The sequence below is a fragment of the Protopterus annectens genome, chromosome 6.part0 (assembly GCF_019279795.1).
Source record: "Protopterus annectens isolate FY-2018-M chromosome 6.part0, PAN1.0, whole genome shotgun sequence".
Lineage (NCBI taxonomy): Eukaryota > Metazoa > Chordata > Ceratodontiformes > Protopteridae > Protopterus > Protopterus annectens.
The window spans coordinates 564,478,175-564,495,602 of NC_056737.1; positions in this window are offsets into that span (position 1 = coordinate 564,478,175).

A 17,428-nucleotide genomic window follows, 5' to 3' on the forward strand; every position below is an offset into this window, starting at 1 on the left:
AAATATAACTCTCAACCTCTTATTGCAAGAAATCTGAATAAAGCCTAAAATAATGGGGGATAAAAGATGGAAAATATGGACACATTTTAAATATTTCTCAGGTAACCTTAGCAAGTTGTTAGAATAACATTTCTTGTGTTAGCATAAATTTTTTGAATTTTATTAAGCGTGACACTCAAATGTATGTCATTATTAAGTGACTTCTATCCTTAGTGATTTGCCAAAAACACAAAAGTTTTATGAGGAACAGACTTAAAATATGAAGCAAAAATCTGGACATTCTGTGAAAATCTGAACAGTTGAGAGGTATGAAAAAACACCTGTATCTCAAGTTCTTTTACAAGGTTTGAACACATCAAGGCTTCCCTAAATCACACTAAACCCTCATTGGGAGGAATGATGATGAATAAACCTTTAATGTTTACTTTGACCGTGTTATACGTCTCACCATATTGTACTTCCCGTATTACATATGAAGTGCCAAGAAATTTTTTTAAATCTCTGGAATAGTTTCTAAAATATGCTCTTAACTCCCTGCCAATAGAAACTCCATTCTGTATATACAGGGATTCCTGTTCCATACTTCCTGGTCCATATCCCATAAGATAGTCCTTCTCTCTATTTTTCTTAATGTAAAAAACACTAAAATGTGATGTCAGAGCATGAAACTTTCCTTCCAGACTGAGTCTTTGCTTTGCTTAACAGAATTCTAACATACTGTTACTGCAGTAATACTTTAAAATGGCAATGAACTTCACTGACAACAAACCCTAGCCTGAACTCTTCAAGGTTCTGGTTCTGCATCTCAGACTATGATCTGTATCATTAATTAAAACAGCAGATATTTCTAACTGCTGACTTCCTACAGATATTTACCCTAATCATAAGTGGCTGATCTTTATGCACATTAATGTCAGAATGAGTAACTAAAGGTAGATGACAATTTAACATATTCTTCTACAGATACTTTGGCCATCCAGGCCATTGCACTATAATGCCGATTTGACTTCAGCTGTACTATTTTCTGTTTTTGAAGTTATTGCATAATTATCATAGTGTTGCTAGAACTAGATTAGTATGAAATAGAAGACAATATCATATAGCTGCTATTGGGATAGAATGAGACTTTGTTGGCCTGAGCCACAAAATGTTTTCGCTGAATTGTGCCTGAGATGAAGTATTTTCTTTTGCATGCTTTAATCACTGCATAAAGACTTCTGTACTTTAAAATAAGGCATAACATTCCAATCATTAACATCACTAGAGAAGAAAGCAAGTATTTGTTAATGCAAAATTCTGAATTGCTTTTATAATGGACTGTGGCAATGTAGTTAGGGGGAAGGACTGAAGTTTACAAAAGAATGCACCCCATGCAGCCCTTTGTTAATAATGAATTATGAGTAATAATATGAAAAGCTCAAGAGACTGCAATCTTATCACAAATGCAAGTCAATATTTACAACTGCTGATTTAGTTTCTTATTACGTCATCATAGACAGATGAATACAAAAATTCCCGCATTTATACTGACCTTACTGCTGACAAGGGTGCAGGGCAGTTTATTGAAACGTTCATCTAAATGACCATTTTTATTCATTATTAACTATATGAGTTAAGAAGTTTGTCCTTTACACTAAACTGAATAAAACATCTGGAGAAATGTCTTCAGTTTTGATTAAATTAATTTTCAGTGAAGTGATTCTATAGTCTAAGCAATGCATGGCGGCAATTAAAATACTGCTAAATGAGGTTTGGGAACAAACCAATTTGTCCAGGGACATCTTTAGTTTAGGGGTTAAAGGGACTTAAATGGGGGTGGGGGGGTTGTTGGGGATGAAGGCTAAGGTTAAGAAATAAAGGGAGGTTTGATTAGTCACAGAGAAGGAAAGAGCTAATTTATTAGGTGGAAGTTTAGAGGAAGTGATGTAGATGTAGGGCAGGACTTCTATGTTTTATGAGAGTGTAACCAGAAAGAAGAATCATATTTAGGAGTGATCTTGCTGCCTGCCACCCCCCTTTGTTTTGGGATTACACTGCACTGATGTATGGTTACAAAGATTTTACATGTTGTTTGATGTTTGGGATATTTTTGCAGTGAATCTAATGATAATGGACATCAGCTGGTTATAACAACCCTGTTTTTCTAATGCTTAGTCAAACACTCTGCTTGTGCTGTGCTGACGAGGTCATAACAAGGCCAAAATATACATATCCACAGGTAGTGGTGTTTGGCTTTTTTGGCCTGAAATTGTCCATTAAAGTGACAAAACAAGTCATGGGCATTCAGACTCGCTAATTAGCTGAAACACCTGATGTTAATAAGGATCATTTGCATATATCCCATGTGCCTCTGATATAAGATGTTTGGGAAGTCACTCAGTGGAAGTTCTAGCTTTGCTGGACTTTTCATTTTGCTTTTACTGATTGGTTTGTCAGTGACCTTCTCACTCATTGTTTTAGCATGTTGTGGTTAAAAGGTTATTTATTTTATAATTAACATTTGAAATGATGCAATAAAGTTATGTTGGAAGTTAATAAAGGTTGTCAAATGTCATTTTGGTTTCACATGTCTTACTGAAGGGGACTGGGACAAAGCTTGTTATGCTTTTTCAGAGGGTCAAGAACAATGTGGCACAATGTTTTCTTCACTAAATGGTATTTTTACGTCTGTTCTGGCCACTATTTGCTGCATGCAGGATTTGTGGTCATAAAACTATCTTATTTTCCATGTTTACTTTTGGCATAGCAGTATGATATTTATCAATGTGCACCTCTGCTACGCTATAACAATCACTTTTGTAATCCACTTTTCCAACATCATCTCCCTCATATTTTGTAACATAGATAAAAATCTTCTAAGCTAAGTCAGTTCTGTAAAAACTGAGAATGTTATTCTTCCATTGCACAATTATATCTTTGTGCCTGTAGCATGCAAGATTTTCTTAATCATATTCATTAGGCACACATTATACCACTATGCAGGTGTAATACTGTTAAGTAGCTGCACTTACGGTCCTTTGTTACTTTGCTGCTAGATCGTCCAAAACTGGTATTAACATATGCATTAGTTCAGCAAATCAAGCTGTAACAGTGTGGTATCTGAAGGGATAAAAGAAGCCTTTAGTCAAAAAGAAATACAGACTATCTCTGTCAAGGAACCTGTTTGCCCCTGAGAGAGTAAAGGGGTGCCCTGGAAATGTAGAGCTGTATTATGCAAGTCTCCCTACTTCTTCATTTGCATAAATTGATTGTTTTCAGATCTTGAGTCTCACCTTCAAAATAACTTGCAAATTCTAATGATGCTCTTCGAATGAGTTTGTGAGAATATGAATATGTAGGTGACAGGGTGCTTGTGTGTGCTTGTGTGCGTGTGCGTGTGTGTGCGTGTGTGTGTGTGTGTGTGTGTGTGTGTGTGTGTGTGTGTGTGTGTGTGTGTGTGTATTTACTTATTTTTACATTTCTTTATAAGGTAACTGCATTGATCCAAGAACACATTTTAAGCATAACTAGGACTGAGGTGGCTAAACAATTGCAAAGACAGAAATAGAGTTATTGCAGCAATGCATTTATGACAGAACATCAGTGTTGTCATATAAAGCTGACCATAACAGTGAGATCAGTTTTATATTAGCTGAACACAGTAGTATATTAGTGTATTACTGTGACCACCTAAATGTGTAAGAAGTTATAAATTAATATTACATTAGAGTATCAAAAAACCTGAGAAGATACACTAAGCTGAATGTAAAAATGGACCAATATACCATTAACTATGACCAGTATAATATGTGTCTGTCTTCTTTTGTTCCACTCTAAAGTAGCAGTTATCCATGTTGCAGGAAAACTGAAGTGAATATTCAGGTTTCATATGTGCATGAGTAGTGTTATTTAGATGTCAGACTGAATGATCAGTTTGACTGGAAGTCAAGTGTGCTCCTGTTTGGCATAATCTTATGAAAATCTACTATATTATATCACTTGGAGACTCAAAGAAATTACATGTCAGACAGGCAAGTATGCATAATTCAAATAGCACTTCAGAATGAGAAAGGCTTCCTGATTCCGATCACCCAGTTGGCATATATTAATACAATCAGCTTTAACTTGCAAGAACAAATATCATCCAAATCATCATCTGAATGACAACGGTGAAACCAGTGACATGGTTCCATCAGCAATTCCTAGATAGCGGCACACATCAAGAGCATATTAATGCATCAGAAAATAATTTCTACAGATAAAGATTGTTCAAATCATATTAAGAAGCATGCCATACAGTATCAAGCCTAGAATGTGTTGGCAGCCTTGCATAGTCGCACTGACATTTACACTAATTGGGAAAATATCTTTGATTTATACAAGTTATACAGTCAGGGCAGTAATGAAGTATGGCACAATATTGCAGAGGAAAAATATAGATTTCAGCTTTGTCAGTTAAAAAAATCACATAAAAACAAATCATTGAAAAAGTAATCCACTAAAAGTGTTATCAAGGCTACAATATCTTGGCATCAAAAACTGTAGGACAACCGTTATGAATCAATGTGAACAGATGAACCAATATAGTCAATGCAAAACAACTCAATCTCTTTTTGTAACTATTTCCATTCTGAAGGAAAGAACCTAGACAACAGGTTCATAGGTGTTTACTAGGCTAATAACCACAAGGGTCTTTTTAAGCCTAGCCATGTATCTCAAAGCTCTGACAAGTACTGGTACTCTTGATAAGTGTAAGCAGGGGCTTGGGAGGTGAAACATTTGCAAACAGGGTCCTAGGAGATGAGCTATTTACAGGCTGTCTGAGTCCATTAAAGACATAGGTGTCAAACTAAGGATGACTTTCCTGTTCTTCATCCAACTGCCCAAGTTACATTTGAATTGGGTTAGGGAGGAGCTCTGCTTCACAAGGATGGACAGCCTGTTCTACAGAAGGGGTAGTCTCTGGGCTACATACATGTCTCTTCAGTAGGTCCTATTTATATCACAGGCAAGGTTTTAAGATTTTAGAATGGATAATTCTGGTTCTGTTTGTTTTCTGGATATATAGGGGTTCCATGAGAGTAGGGTTTGACAAAGCCTCGCATGCCAGGCATAGATCTTCCCTCAACAGCCTGTAGGAGGCAGAATACAGGGAATAGGGCCTTGAGGTGGTCTGCATAGGACATGTCCAGTATTCGTACTCTTACTCTGTTTACAAAGTTTGTGAAAAAACCTATGATAAACGACTGTCATCTTGGTGACTATCTTTCTGCTCAGATGTGTATAACAGCTTAGAAGGTCTGGGAATCTCAGTATGATAAGATCTGCAGAGGTTCTGAGAATTAATGTTTTAATGGAAACAACAAGGAGCAGAAAACCTACTGTGATGTAGGAACTGCAGACTGTTGTGTAATTACCAAAACAGAGCTTAATGTTCAGCACTACTAAATAATTTATAGAGACAGAGCTGTGTGAATGCATCTGTCTACTGCCCACTGTAATGGCACAATGACATGATCACATGCTCACCAATGTGCATTCATGCACATATGCACATGCAGTCATTAACAGTAAAGCCAAATACACTGCACATTATTCCACTTTAGTTACATCACAGAGGAGTATTGCAAACGCTATCCAATCATATCTGTAGATTTAGCACATTACCCCCCCACCCCACAAAGAGAGCACCACTGTTCAGTCCTAAAATGGCTTCCATTAAGTGAAAGATGCACACTCTTCCTTATCTGCATAATCCATATACTAAGACTCCTTCATTTACTTCTATAGCTGGCTCTGTCAAAGAACTACATCCTCTGCATACAGTATTCACAAAATTCCACTAATCACAGTGTTTCAGCAATGGCACCTTGGGCATGGGAATCAGTCTATGCATGTCTGAGAGCAATCACTTCCATTCCCAGTTTTAGACATCAGCTCGAGAAAGTTTTACAGAGAAGAGCGGCTTGCGAATGTTTTTTGCAAGAAGGCATTATTTAACTCCATTATTCTATTCTACTCATTCTGTCCTCCACCTTACATTTACATCATACACACATGCTAGATTTACCCTGTCTCTCTCTTTTCTCCTCTGTCCTCTTCCAAACTATTTCTTCTTCTTACTCTCCCCCACTTTCTTACAGTCACAGAGCTTTCTTCCCTCTATTGTACTTTACTCACAGTTCTACCTGTCCTCCACCATCCACCTTATCATCCTGCCACTACAGCCTACATTTATTTACAATACCTATACTTACCTTACTATACATCTTTACCTATTACCAGTAACTGACCTTCTCACTACATGCTTTAATCTCAGAAGCCTTGCAAACAAATTACCTGAATTCCATGCCACCCTTGCCTCCTACTCCCCAGACATTGCATTCATAACTGAAACATGGTTAAAGCCCCACATCAAAGATTCTGAAATTACTTCAATTCCTTACAATATTATAAGACAGGACAGGGTAAACAAACATGGCGGGGGTGTAGCAATTATGTTTAAAGAATCACTTAATCTAGAAAAACTAAACAGTTCCCCACCAGACATCTCTCATGCTGAACTCCAAATTAATCCTCACAAATCCATTAACATCATACTTAACATCATAGCCATCTACATACCACCAGGCAACAACCTGCACAACACAGAATCCCTGCTATCCTGGTCATCTTTTTCTCTATCCCAAGAAACCATCATTCTAGGCGATTTCAACCTAGGCTGGTACCTAGGCTGGTTCTCCTGTTCCTCTGACTCCCCTACCTCATTTATAAACTTATACAACTTCACCCAAATTATTAACTACCCCACCCGCATCGACAAGCACTCCAATAAAAAATCACTTCTGGACTGGATTTTAACCAACAAACCAAACCACAGGTACCAGGCAGGCTGTCTACCAGTCACTTTAAGTGACCATGCCCCTACATTCTAGTTAGCAAGAAAACACATATCCAAATGAGCATCTCGTACAAATGCACCCATAGCAAAAAATATTTCTCCTCTGACACCTTCAGTTTACTACTAGAAAACTGCAATTGGTCCCCATTAAAAATCCTGCAACTAGACCTAGCTGTAGAATACTTCAATAGCAAATTCCTTGAAATATTAAATAATCTTGCTCCCCTCAGAAAAATTCACCAAAAAAGCAAACATCTACCATGGCTTTCTAAAGAAACAAAACAACTAATGAAACAAAAAGATAAGGCATGGTCACTATATCATATGACCAAAAATAGCAACGCTCTCAGCCATTGCAAACAACTTAGATACCATGCTAAGAAAAACATCATCAAGGATAAGCGAACCTATTTCCTCACCTGCCAACAAAAATAAAAGCACAATCCACAAAAATGCTGGCAGAATATCAACTACCTCCTTAACTCCGGTAAAACACCTACCCCTGCTCCCCTCACTACTAACTCCTCTTTGCCCTTAGCCTCACAATTCAATTCCCACTTCATCAACTCTATCACTTGTCTCCTAGACAACAAAACAGTCCCACCACTCACTCTCCCCTCCCCTACCTCTAATGACGTAAACTCCTTCTCCTTTAGTCCCATTCCAACTTCCTACATAAAAAACTCCTATGTAAATTAAACCCTGCTGCTTAGCTGCCGGCCAACTTCCAAATGTAAAGCTAGCTGCCCCATCCATCGCCTACCCCATATCATTACTAATAAACCATTCTATCTCCAAGCAGTACATTCCTAAATTATGGAAAATCTCTCATATCATACCACTTCAAAAGGGTGGCCCATCTAGAGCCATAACTAACTACCGTCCCATCGCCATTCTATCCCCCCTTGCCAAAATTCTAGAGAAATGTATCCATCAGCAACTCATAAATCACCTCACTACCAGCAACCTACTCTCCAGCACCCAGCATGGCTTCAGGCCTAAACACAGTACTAACTCAGCCCTCATAACCTTTACAGAGATCATTTGACACATCAGAAATGAAGGACAACTAGTCTCAGTCATTTTCTTAGATATGTCAAAAGCTTTTGATATAGTGTCCCATCAGCTGCTCTTCAACAAATTTGACACTTACAATCTCAATACCACACCCCTAACATGGTTTCACAGTTATCTATCTAACCGACAGGCCACTAAATGGGGAAACAGCCTCTCCCCACTATTAACAGTCACCACAGGGGTACCAAAAGGCTCCATACTTGGACCCCTCCTCTTCATAATATTTACCAACAACCTGTATACTGCCACCCAACATGCTACCGTCATCCAATATGCAGATGACTCCTCCCTTATCTGCTCAGCCCACACCGCACAAGAACTCCAACACAAAATGCAGTCATCATTCCAAGACATTGAAAAGTACCTCACCAGCCACCAACTCATCCTAAATCAAAATAACACCAAGCTCATAATTTTCTCTAATAAATCTTCCAAACCCAGTACCCAATCCCTCTCCATGCTATGTAACAACAGTACAAAAATTGAACCCACAAAGCAGACCAAGCTGCTAGGGGTAACCATAGATGACTCACTAAAATTTGATAAACACATCTATCTGACATCAAAAAATCCACTCTAAACTAGGTGCTCTATACAGGGTTAAATCTTACCTTACACAACAATCGAGACTGGCCACTTCAGGATCCCACTTGCTATCCACTCTCCTATACTGCTCTGAGGTCTTTACTAACCTATCAAAATCTGACCTAAATAAACTGGACTCCTGATATAACAGAATAGCTAAGTTTGTCACCAACCAACCCAATAGAACACACTACTGCACTACTCTCCGACAGCTCTTCTCGCTAGAACTTTCCAACCTATTATTACTAAAACAACTTTCACTTGCCCATAAAATCATATTCAGTCCTACTAACTGCCCAGTTCTATCAAACTTAGTCCAGCCAAACAAAAACTGTGGACTCCTCAGGTCATCCAAAAAACTAATGCTAAAAGTAACCCAGTGTCACAACTATCACAGAGACTCCCTCTACTCCCATAAAATAGCCAAAGAATGGAACACCCTTCCTCAACAGATAACTAAAAACCCCAACCTGTCCAAATTTAAAACTACCCTGAAAGACCATGTAAATGATAATTAGCTATGCGCCTGTATTGCTCCGAACTAATACCCTTCCTATTTTTTTCCCACTCATCTCACACATAATAGCCCAAATAGTGCTCATCCCCCATAGGGCTAGCCACTATCTAGCATTTCTTTATTAATCTTTGTTCCTTCAGATGACCTAACTTGTAAAACTACATGACCAATTTTGGTCTTTCAGAAGTGACTCACCTTGTAAAGCTACATGACTTATGTACCCCATATATATTGTAAAAAAAAAAGTATTCCTGTATGTCTGAAACATGCATGTTTATATTGTATTTCTGTTGTTGCTATAATATTTTGTTAAGCTCATTTACATATTGTTAGCAATGTGGTACTTAAACTAAGCTTACTGCTTGTACCTTAATAATGTTCTTTTTGTTGTGGAGTTTTCTCCCCGGGTCTCTGCTGAAAACATATTTTTTCAACCCAGTCGGACACTACCCAGTTAACAAATGTAAATAAATAAATTGAATTGTATATACCTTTAAATTAGAGAGATTCCTATTTTGTTAGACAGACTTCTACTACAATATAAATATATATATATATATATATATATATATATATATATATATATATATATTTGCACATTGGATATTGTATTAGATAGAATTCAACTATGCTATATTGAATTCTACAATGTTTTGCAATATTTTTGCATGGTTCTTATTGTAGTTGTACTCTTCTTCTGCACTGTAATAATTTCTTCTTTTTTGTCTGTTTTTACTTTATACCTGCTTTCATGGGCTTAGCTTGAAAATGGTCCACCTGATCAGTGTTCTGCTTTGGTTAGAAAATGATAAAGAAAAACAATACATTATATATATATATATATATATATATATATATATATATATATATATATATAGTAGGACAATATTCATGAACACCTACACTAAGTGTACACAATTTGTATGCAAGCATATCCCTAACACATTTTTGTGCTGTCTATTCACTCAGAAATATTATACTAAGTGTAGATGTTGTCTACACTTTGTGGTAATTTTTATGAATCCCCTTCAGTATTTAAGGCTGCAAGAAAATTAGTAGGGAAAATAAAATTAGGACAAAGAAGGTGGGAGTTATGCATGTGTTGTCTGTTCACTCAGAACTGTGTACACTTGGTGCACACTTAGTGTATGCATTCATGAATCTGACCCATCATGTTTTAAGGGCATCTGATTCCATACACATAACTACTGGCTATTTATGGTGTGCATTCAGAGCAATTAGAAACACTGTTAAACCAGTGAAGATGCATTATAGTGGTATTCACAACTGGTCCCAGTAGTGTCAAGGACCTGTGTTAGAGCATTTAGGACCATCTGATACTGCTTTTGATAATTATTTTCAAATTCCTGGCTGCCTGTCAAAGCTATTAGGAAGGGACTTTGTCTTTACAATCACCAGGTATTCTTTATGTATGGTGTACATTGCAATGCAATTTAGCCCAGAAAGAAATATCGCTTTAGATGCACATATTAGGATTCCTTCACTTGCAAACAATTGCCCTTTCCCTTTTAGTGAATGCAGAATACAGTAAATGATGAGCTTTATAAATCTTACCATGTCCTAGCCATCTGAAACACAGTTCCCAGAATATGCTTTAAGTACACTGTCCTTAAAATGCATCAGAAGAAACTTCATTAACACATTTGAGTTTTTACAGGAGTGCACACGTGTACCTATCTGTGGAGCTGTGTCCGCAAATATCCTACACCCATTATGCAGTCTCCAGAGTCATACAGTGTTTGGAGTGAAATAAGCATTCAGAATTGCAGCCCCATCTGAAGACTGTCTTTACCCTGATATTATACAACATTGAAGACAGAGGCCGGAATTCACTAATCCTCCATGTAAGACTAACTAAGTCTTACATAGAAACTGCAGTCTAAGAGTATGATGTCAGCGTGTAATGCATATTCATGAGGGCACGCTGACTCAACTTTAAGGCTAACACGGAGTGTGCACATGTGCAGGGGACATGTCAGACTGCCGAGCAGTCCAAATATCCATGCCCCTGCAAGTGCCTAAAATGCAAATGTCAACTGAAATGAGCGAGTCCGCTCAAATCTCTACATACCCAACACTACACTCCCCCATATTCTAAATCCCTGTACAAGTTTAAAATGTAAAGCTTTCCTTCTTTTTTTATTATTCCCGATATAGCTGCCCGTATTTGCGCGTGTATGCATGGGTTTGCCCATTGCTTAGCTACAGTTAACAGTGTAGACATCGAAGAGGATAATACACTACTTATATGCAAATTAAGCCAAATAGCAATAGCATAGTGGTAGAGCCTTTGCACAAAGGGGAGGCATTCCCGGTACGAGGCCCGCCACTCCCCTTCCTATTTTCTGTAGGAAATGTGTGCATAAAAAGAATTCCTCACATTTATCTTTTAAATTTTAGTAAAATGCATTGAAATGGCCTGTGTGGTAGTGAATGATATTTTATATATATATAAGAAGGTGGAATGGTCATGCATACTGATAAATGCATAAGTAACGTATCTTAAACAATGTGAAGCACTGCTAAGCAAAGTTTACTAGTATTAAGCACAGTTAAGTATAATTGCTCATAGCTTAGCACTGCTTTAACTAGTGCAATAGCTTTGCGCGGAGCTGTGCATCGCGCCAACTAGCACAAACAAAACATGTTCGTGTGGAGCTGCGCACCGCAAGAACTAGCACAACGGGCAGCGTAGAGCAATGCTGAGCAAAGTCGGCTAAACACAGCCACACCTCCTAGCCGGTAGTAAGCAATGACAGGCCTTGAACCCAGGATACTGTGCACCATAATCACAGTACTAAACCACTAAGCCATGACAGCTTTATATATGGATGCATTTCCAACACACTCATATATATCAATGGAAGTTTACCCATTGCTAAGCAGGTTTGCTTTTAGCTGAGATTTTTCAAAACTGGCCAATTACAAATATTTAAGCTCCATAGGCGGGAATAATTGCCATAACTGGTTGAAGCTCCCATCTCCAGACAGTATGGCTGGTGTTGAAGAGGGCTCTCGTTTTCGAGCGCAACGGTGGGGCATTGAGGAGTCAAATGTAATGGTTTGGCTCCTTGTCCATCATCATGATGCAAGACTCCTGCAGGGCCAGTTTCAGGGCACTGAGTACAAAGCAGAAGCCTGGAACCATCTAGCACATGATCTCACCAGTGCCACAGGCATCCCTTGGAGTGGTGAGCAGGTCAGACACCACTACTCAGACCTGAAGAGACACAAGGAGGACCAACTGAACCAGTGGATACAGGAGGCCCGTGAAATGGAAAATGCCCCACTACTGAGTATGTAGCCATGGAATGAAGTATGTAATAATTGCTATTGTAGTCTATATTATGGATAGGTATGTCTCAATATCCCTTCATTTACTTCACAGCTGCAGGTGCCTGTGCTGTGAATCAGCAAGCCTATGCATATAGGCTGCTAAGGCTGCACCACCAGGCAGGTTAGTAATTATTCTACATGTGTTGTCATGTAAAAGAAGTGAGAGAGCCTGAAAAAGAGTGTTGTAATCCATTAATAAAGGTATAATAAGTGCTGAATAACTTGTCTGCATGTACTGTTATATAAAATAAGTGAGACAGAGTGAAAATGTGTTGTAACCCATTAATAAAGGTATAATATGTCTTGAATAAAACACCTCTGCATGCACTGATATATCAAATAAATGAGAGAGCCACTAGAAAAGTGTGTAATGTAATTAATAAAGGTATAATTCCTGGAGTGTGTCCGTGTCACTTTCTTTGATATGTTGTTGTACCCTTGCATTATAGAAATAGTATTGTTGTATTAAGTGCAGTCAACCCACACATGGGTAGGCCCATATAGAGTGGATGAAGGGAGTGCCAGTAGCTGTTAAGCATATATACAGTCCTCAACTGTTGGTTCATGGCCAGCACGTACAGGTTAATCTGGCACATGAGTAGCTTGTTATTGTGTTCCCCAGAAATGTCAGTGTGCTGCTAGAAATGTAGGGGACTGTTAACATAAACCTGATAATGTCACCTGAACACATCCAGTTATGTAGATATATAAATATAAATGAAATATATAAATATATAGCAGTAACATCTGCATCCAGGACAGCTTGTATGTCAGATACAGGTCAGGTATATCAAGAACTAGCAAAAGCCATTTCATAATTTAATGGACATTGTCTAGTGTAATAATACATGTAGGGGATATATAACTGCAGTCAGTAGGAATGTAGTGTAAACTATAAGTATATATAAGTTGTTAATGGCGGTATTTTTTTACACTCTACTGTATGTGCAGAAACAATGCAATTCCACACCTCAATGGCTATGTCTAATCTCATAACATTTGTTGGGACACATGTCCTATTGGTTTATAAATATCTGCATTTACTTTGATGCATGTGCCCTGTTCACATACCACAATCTTGGTGGCCTGTTGCCACCAATCAATCCTGCATGCTGTTGGAATGTCCGCTGTTGTTCTATATATGCATGTGCTATGCTTGCTGTTCAACTTTTGGAACTCTGGTGTGTTGAGTTAATGGGAATACTACTGTATGCTGTTACAACTAAATTGGAATGCTGTTGGCTATTACTAACCCATATTGTCATTAAATCCTCCTAAACATAGAACGTATGGGAAGGCTGGTCCCAGCGGACCCACCTGTCCCACCTCAGCTGGCGATGGCACCTGGCACCAGCAGGTCCAGTGCCCAGCATGGGACCTCATCCTCCATTGGACCTGTGCCACCTTCAGGTGGAAGTACTGCAGGGGATGGGGCTCATACCCCCGTGCAAGCATGGCTGGGGGAGGGCCACCTATCACCATCTGAACGGTCTGGGCTGTGGTGCGTAGGAAGATTGAGCGTTCAGTTGCTGATCCTCTATGCCAGCTCGAGGCAAGAGTTGTGTGACTTATGGGTGAGCCTGCCCCTCCTACGCAGCCCCCAGCACAGCCACCCTGCGGGCTGTGAAGGTGCAGTGGTGACTGCCCATGGGTGGGGATCTCAGTTCCACTGTTGCCATCTGTGGGCTCATGTGCTTGTGATTTCCAAACATCCTTCCCTGTCAATGGTGTTCGCCCACCCCATGTGTCATATTCTGCCCCTGTATGCATCTTGTTTGTCTTGTCTGTTTACCTCCCCAACCAACCTCCCAAAATATACCTACTTCCCCTACCCCACATTCCACTCTCACCTGAAAAAAAAATGGGCAATCTGCTCCCACAAAAAAATTACGCCCCATACATAGCTGCCCATTTTGCACACATGTCCACTGGACACATAAACTGAAATGTAATTGGCAGTACAACATACTTCGTTGTCCTCACCCCTCTCTCAGGGGTGGAAGGTTTCAAATTTCCCTGCAAATTACTAGTATGTGCACAGCTGTTGCTGTTAAAGAAATGGGCAGCTATGGACCTTCCCTACACCCTTCCTGCACATCCCGAGCTGTTTTCCCTACTATCTTTCCCTCTTTGTGCCCCTTTTTCACCACTTTCCTGTCTCCCCATTTTCTTTTCTTTCAAAGAAATGAGCGCAGGGGATAGCGGGAGTAAGCACTTTTAAGCAGTAGTTAGTGGGTTTGTGCGAGTGTGCACTTAGCTAAGTATTGCTAAGTGTCTCACAAACCCGCTTACAACTGCTTAAAAGTTCCTTAGTCACTCTGCATGTGAGGGGCCTTGTTCTTCTCAGCAGCAAAATAAAACACCAATGTCAGTCTCGAACCCCGGTCCTTGGACACACTAGACTGCATGAAGTACCACTAAGCCACAGTAGATATACAGCAGGCTGTTGCTGAAATATATATATCATGCATCAGAATGAGTGAATGTAAAGGTAAGATGGGAATGCCATAACACAAAACCTGTTCTGTGGAACTTTACCAGCAGTTGTTGTGGAATTGCATTACATGACTGTGATAACAGAACCAGCCATTTTAGCAGTAAATAATGTTATAGCAGCACTTTACAACCCCCACACAGTATCATAGCAGGACAATCCCCACCCAAATGTACAAAATACCTGTGTGTTCAAGGTCCAGCAAGGATGTAGGTAGGCGTGTTCACTACTGGAATTGTCCAGTTTTCATGAGCATCCTGTGCTAATGTCAACAAAAAAAAAACACAAACTGTGCAGAAGTGAGTACATTAATATCCACAGTATAGCAGTTCACAAACAGTTCATGTGCCAGATGAAACCATCTCAATAACTATGTATGTATGGCAGCTAATTGCATAAGTAGAACAGAAACTACATACTCCCATGTATCTTGTGTTAGCATTTGTAGGGGTGAGTACAATTCTACACTGACAACTGTGTACTGGAAGTGGCAACATTCAGGTCTGAGTACAACATCCAAATCACTGGCTATACCCCTAGCATCAGATACAAGAAGTACACCAACCTTCTGACTTACACAACGGTGTCTACTGCAAACAAGCATGGTCCCCACTTTGGAAAGCTGAAAGGGCTAAGCCTACCTGACCAATTATTAGCATTTGATTCCTATGACAGTGAGTACTGCAAGTACCACACAGCAGGCTGCATGCAATTGCCAAACAGTGGCCAACAATTAATACAGAGGCCATCACATGCACATGTGCAGATACCTATAAAAGCAGGCAGTACTAGCTGTCCACACATGCAATCATTTCATTGCAGGTACGGAGAGAGAGAGAGAGAGAGAGAGAGAGAGAGAGAGTTACAGAGCGACACAGAGAGACACAGACCACAGCAACAGGAAACAAAAAAGATATAAAAAAAAATATATATATTGAAAAATATATTGAAAAAATATATATTGAAAAAAAGAAAATATATTGAAAATATATATATATTGAAAAAAGAAAATATATTGAAAAAATATATACTGAAAAAAACAATATATTGAAAAAAATATATAGACAAAAATAATATATTGAAAAAAATATTTTGAAAAAAATAAGATATAAACAAAACAAAGTGTACAAAACACACGGAACTGACTACTACAAACACATACAAAGGAAAGGTATGTAACAGATATATATTTACTGGCATGTAGTAGATGTTTTTGAAGAGTACTCTACATAGTTTGAATCATCCATATGTGGCAGCAGTACATATCTATGCACAGATGCCCTGCATAACAACTGCCATGGAGACATCAGTGTGTAGCTGTGTGCAGTGGGATATGACTGTGACATATGTAGTTCAGCATTAAATGTCAAACATCTGATCCATGTTATCTGTGTTCTGTACAGTAGTGTGTACAATGTCTGTTTGGGGGAGTAGCACATACAGTTATGTAAACATGGATGTGACAGAGTAACAAATGCATGATAGTCATATTAACGTGTAGCTTAGCAATGGCAACAGCTGTACCAGGCTAGTATGCTAATTTAGCATTTGCAGCTATATATACACCCTCTAATATTACTGTGTGCTCACATGTGACACCTGTTCATGTTGCAGGAAGGCCCAACAGGTCAGCCGTGAGGTACATGGGCTTACAACAGTGCGGTCCTTGTGTGTGTCAGCCACACACATACAGAGAGATCTGTCTGTGTCAGATATATTAGCATCTGTACATGTGCATAGAGCAAAGGACATACTGAAACTGTTTGTGAAAGGTGGATATATATATTATATATATATATATATATATATATATATATATATATACTGTTGAAGGTTGTTATGTGCATATTTCTATGTAGGTTGTAGTGTGTGGCAAACCAGACAGCATACAGTGCTGGTATATGACATGTGGTGGTTAAACGCTGTGGGTATGATTCGTCAGGTTTGCAGTGTTGCAGCCAGTGAGGCCTGCTAAAGCTACATGGGCTGAGAACACCTTCAATGCATTCTGCACAACACTATGCAATATTATGACATAACTGTATATCTCACAACCTTTCCATACTTGATATTCCCACCATGAAAGGTGGACTGTATGTGTGCCTATATGTATATCTATATGTACACCAATGGATGTTTATATGTATGTGTATATATATATATATATATATATATATAGAGAGAGAGAGAGAGAGAGAGAGAGAGAGACAGGGTCATATTTACTGTAACAGATGCCTGCTGACAAAGCCATGGACTCAAGCTCAATGTTGACACTGCATTGGCATCCCTCCTTGCAAAAACTCAGTACCCCTTAACTACCACATAGGTGGTAGTCTACTTAACACCGAAGGTGTGATAAGAGACCATGGGACACAGGTGGACAGTAGTCTCCCCTTTGATAGTCACAGTGCCACACTAGTCATGTAATCTGTCTACATGGCACACATCATCACAAAAGGTGTGTCATCCAGGGAGATATAGATCAGTGTTCCCCTCTACTCCACACACATAAAACCCA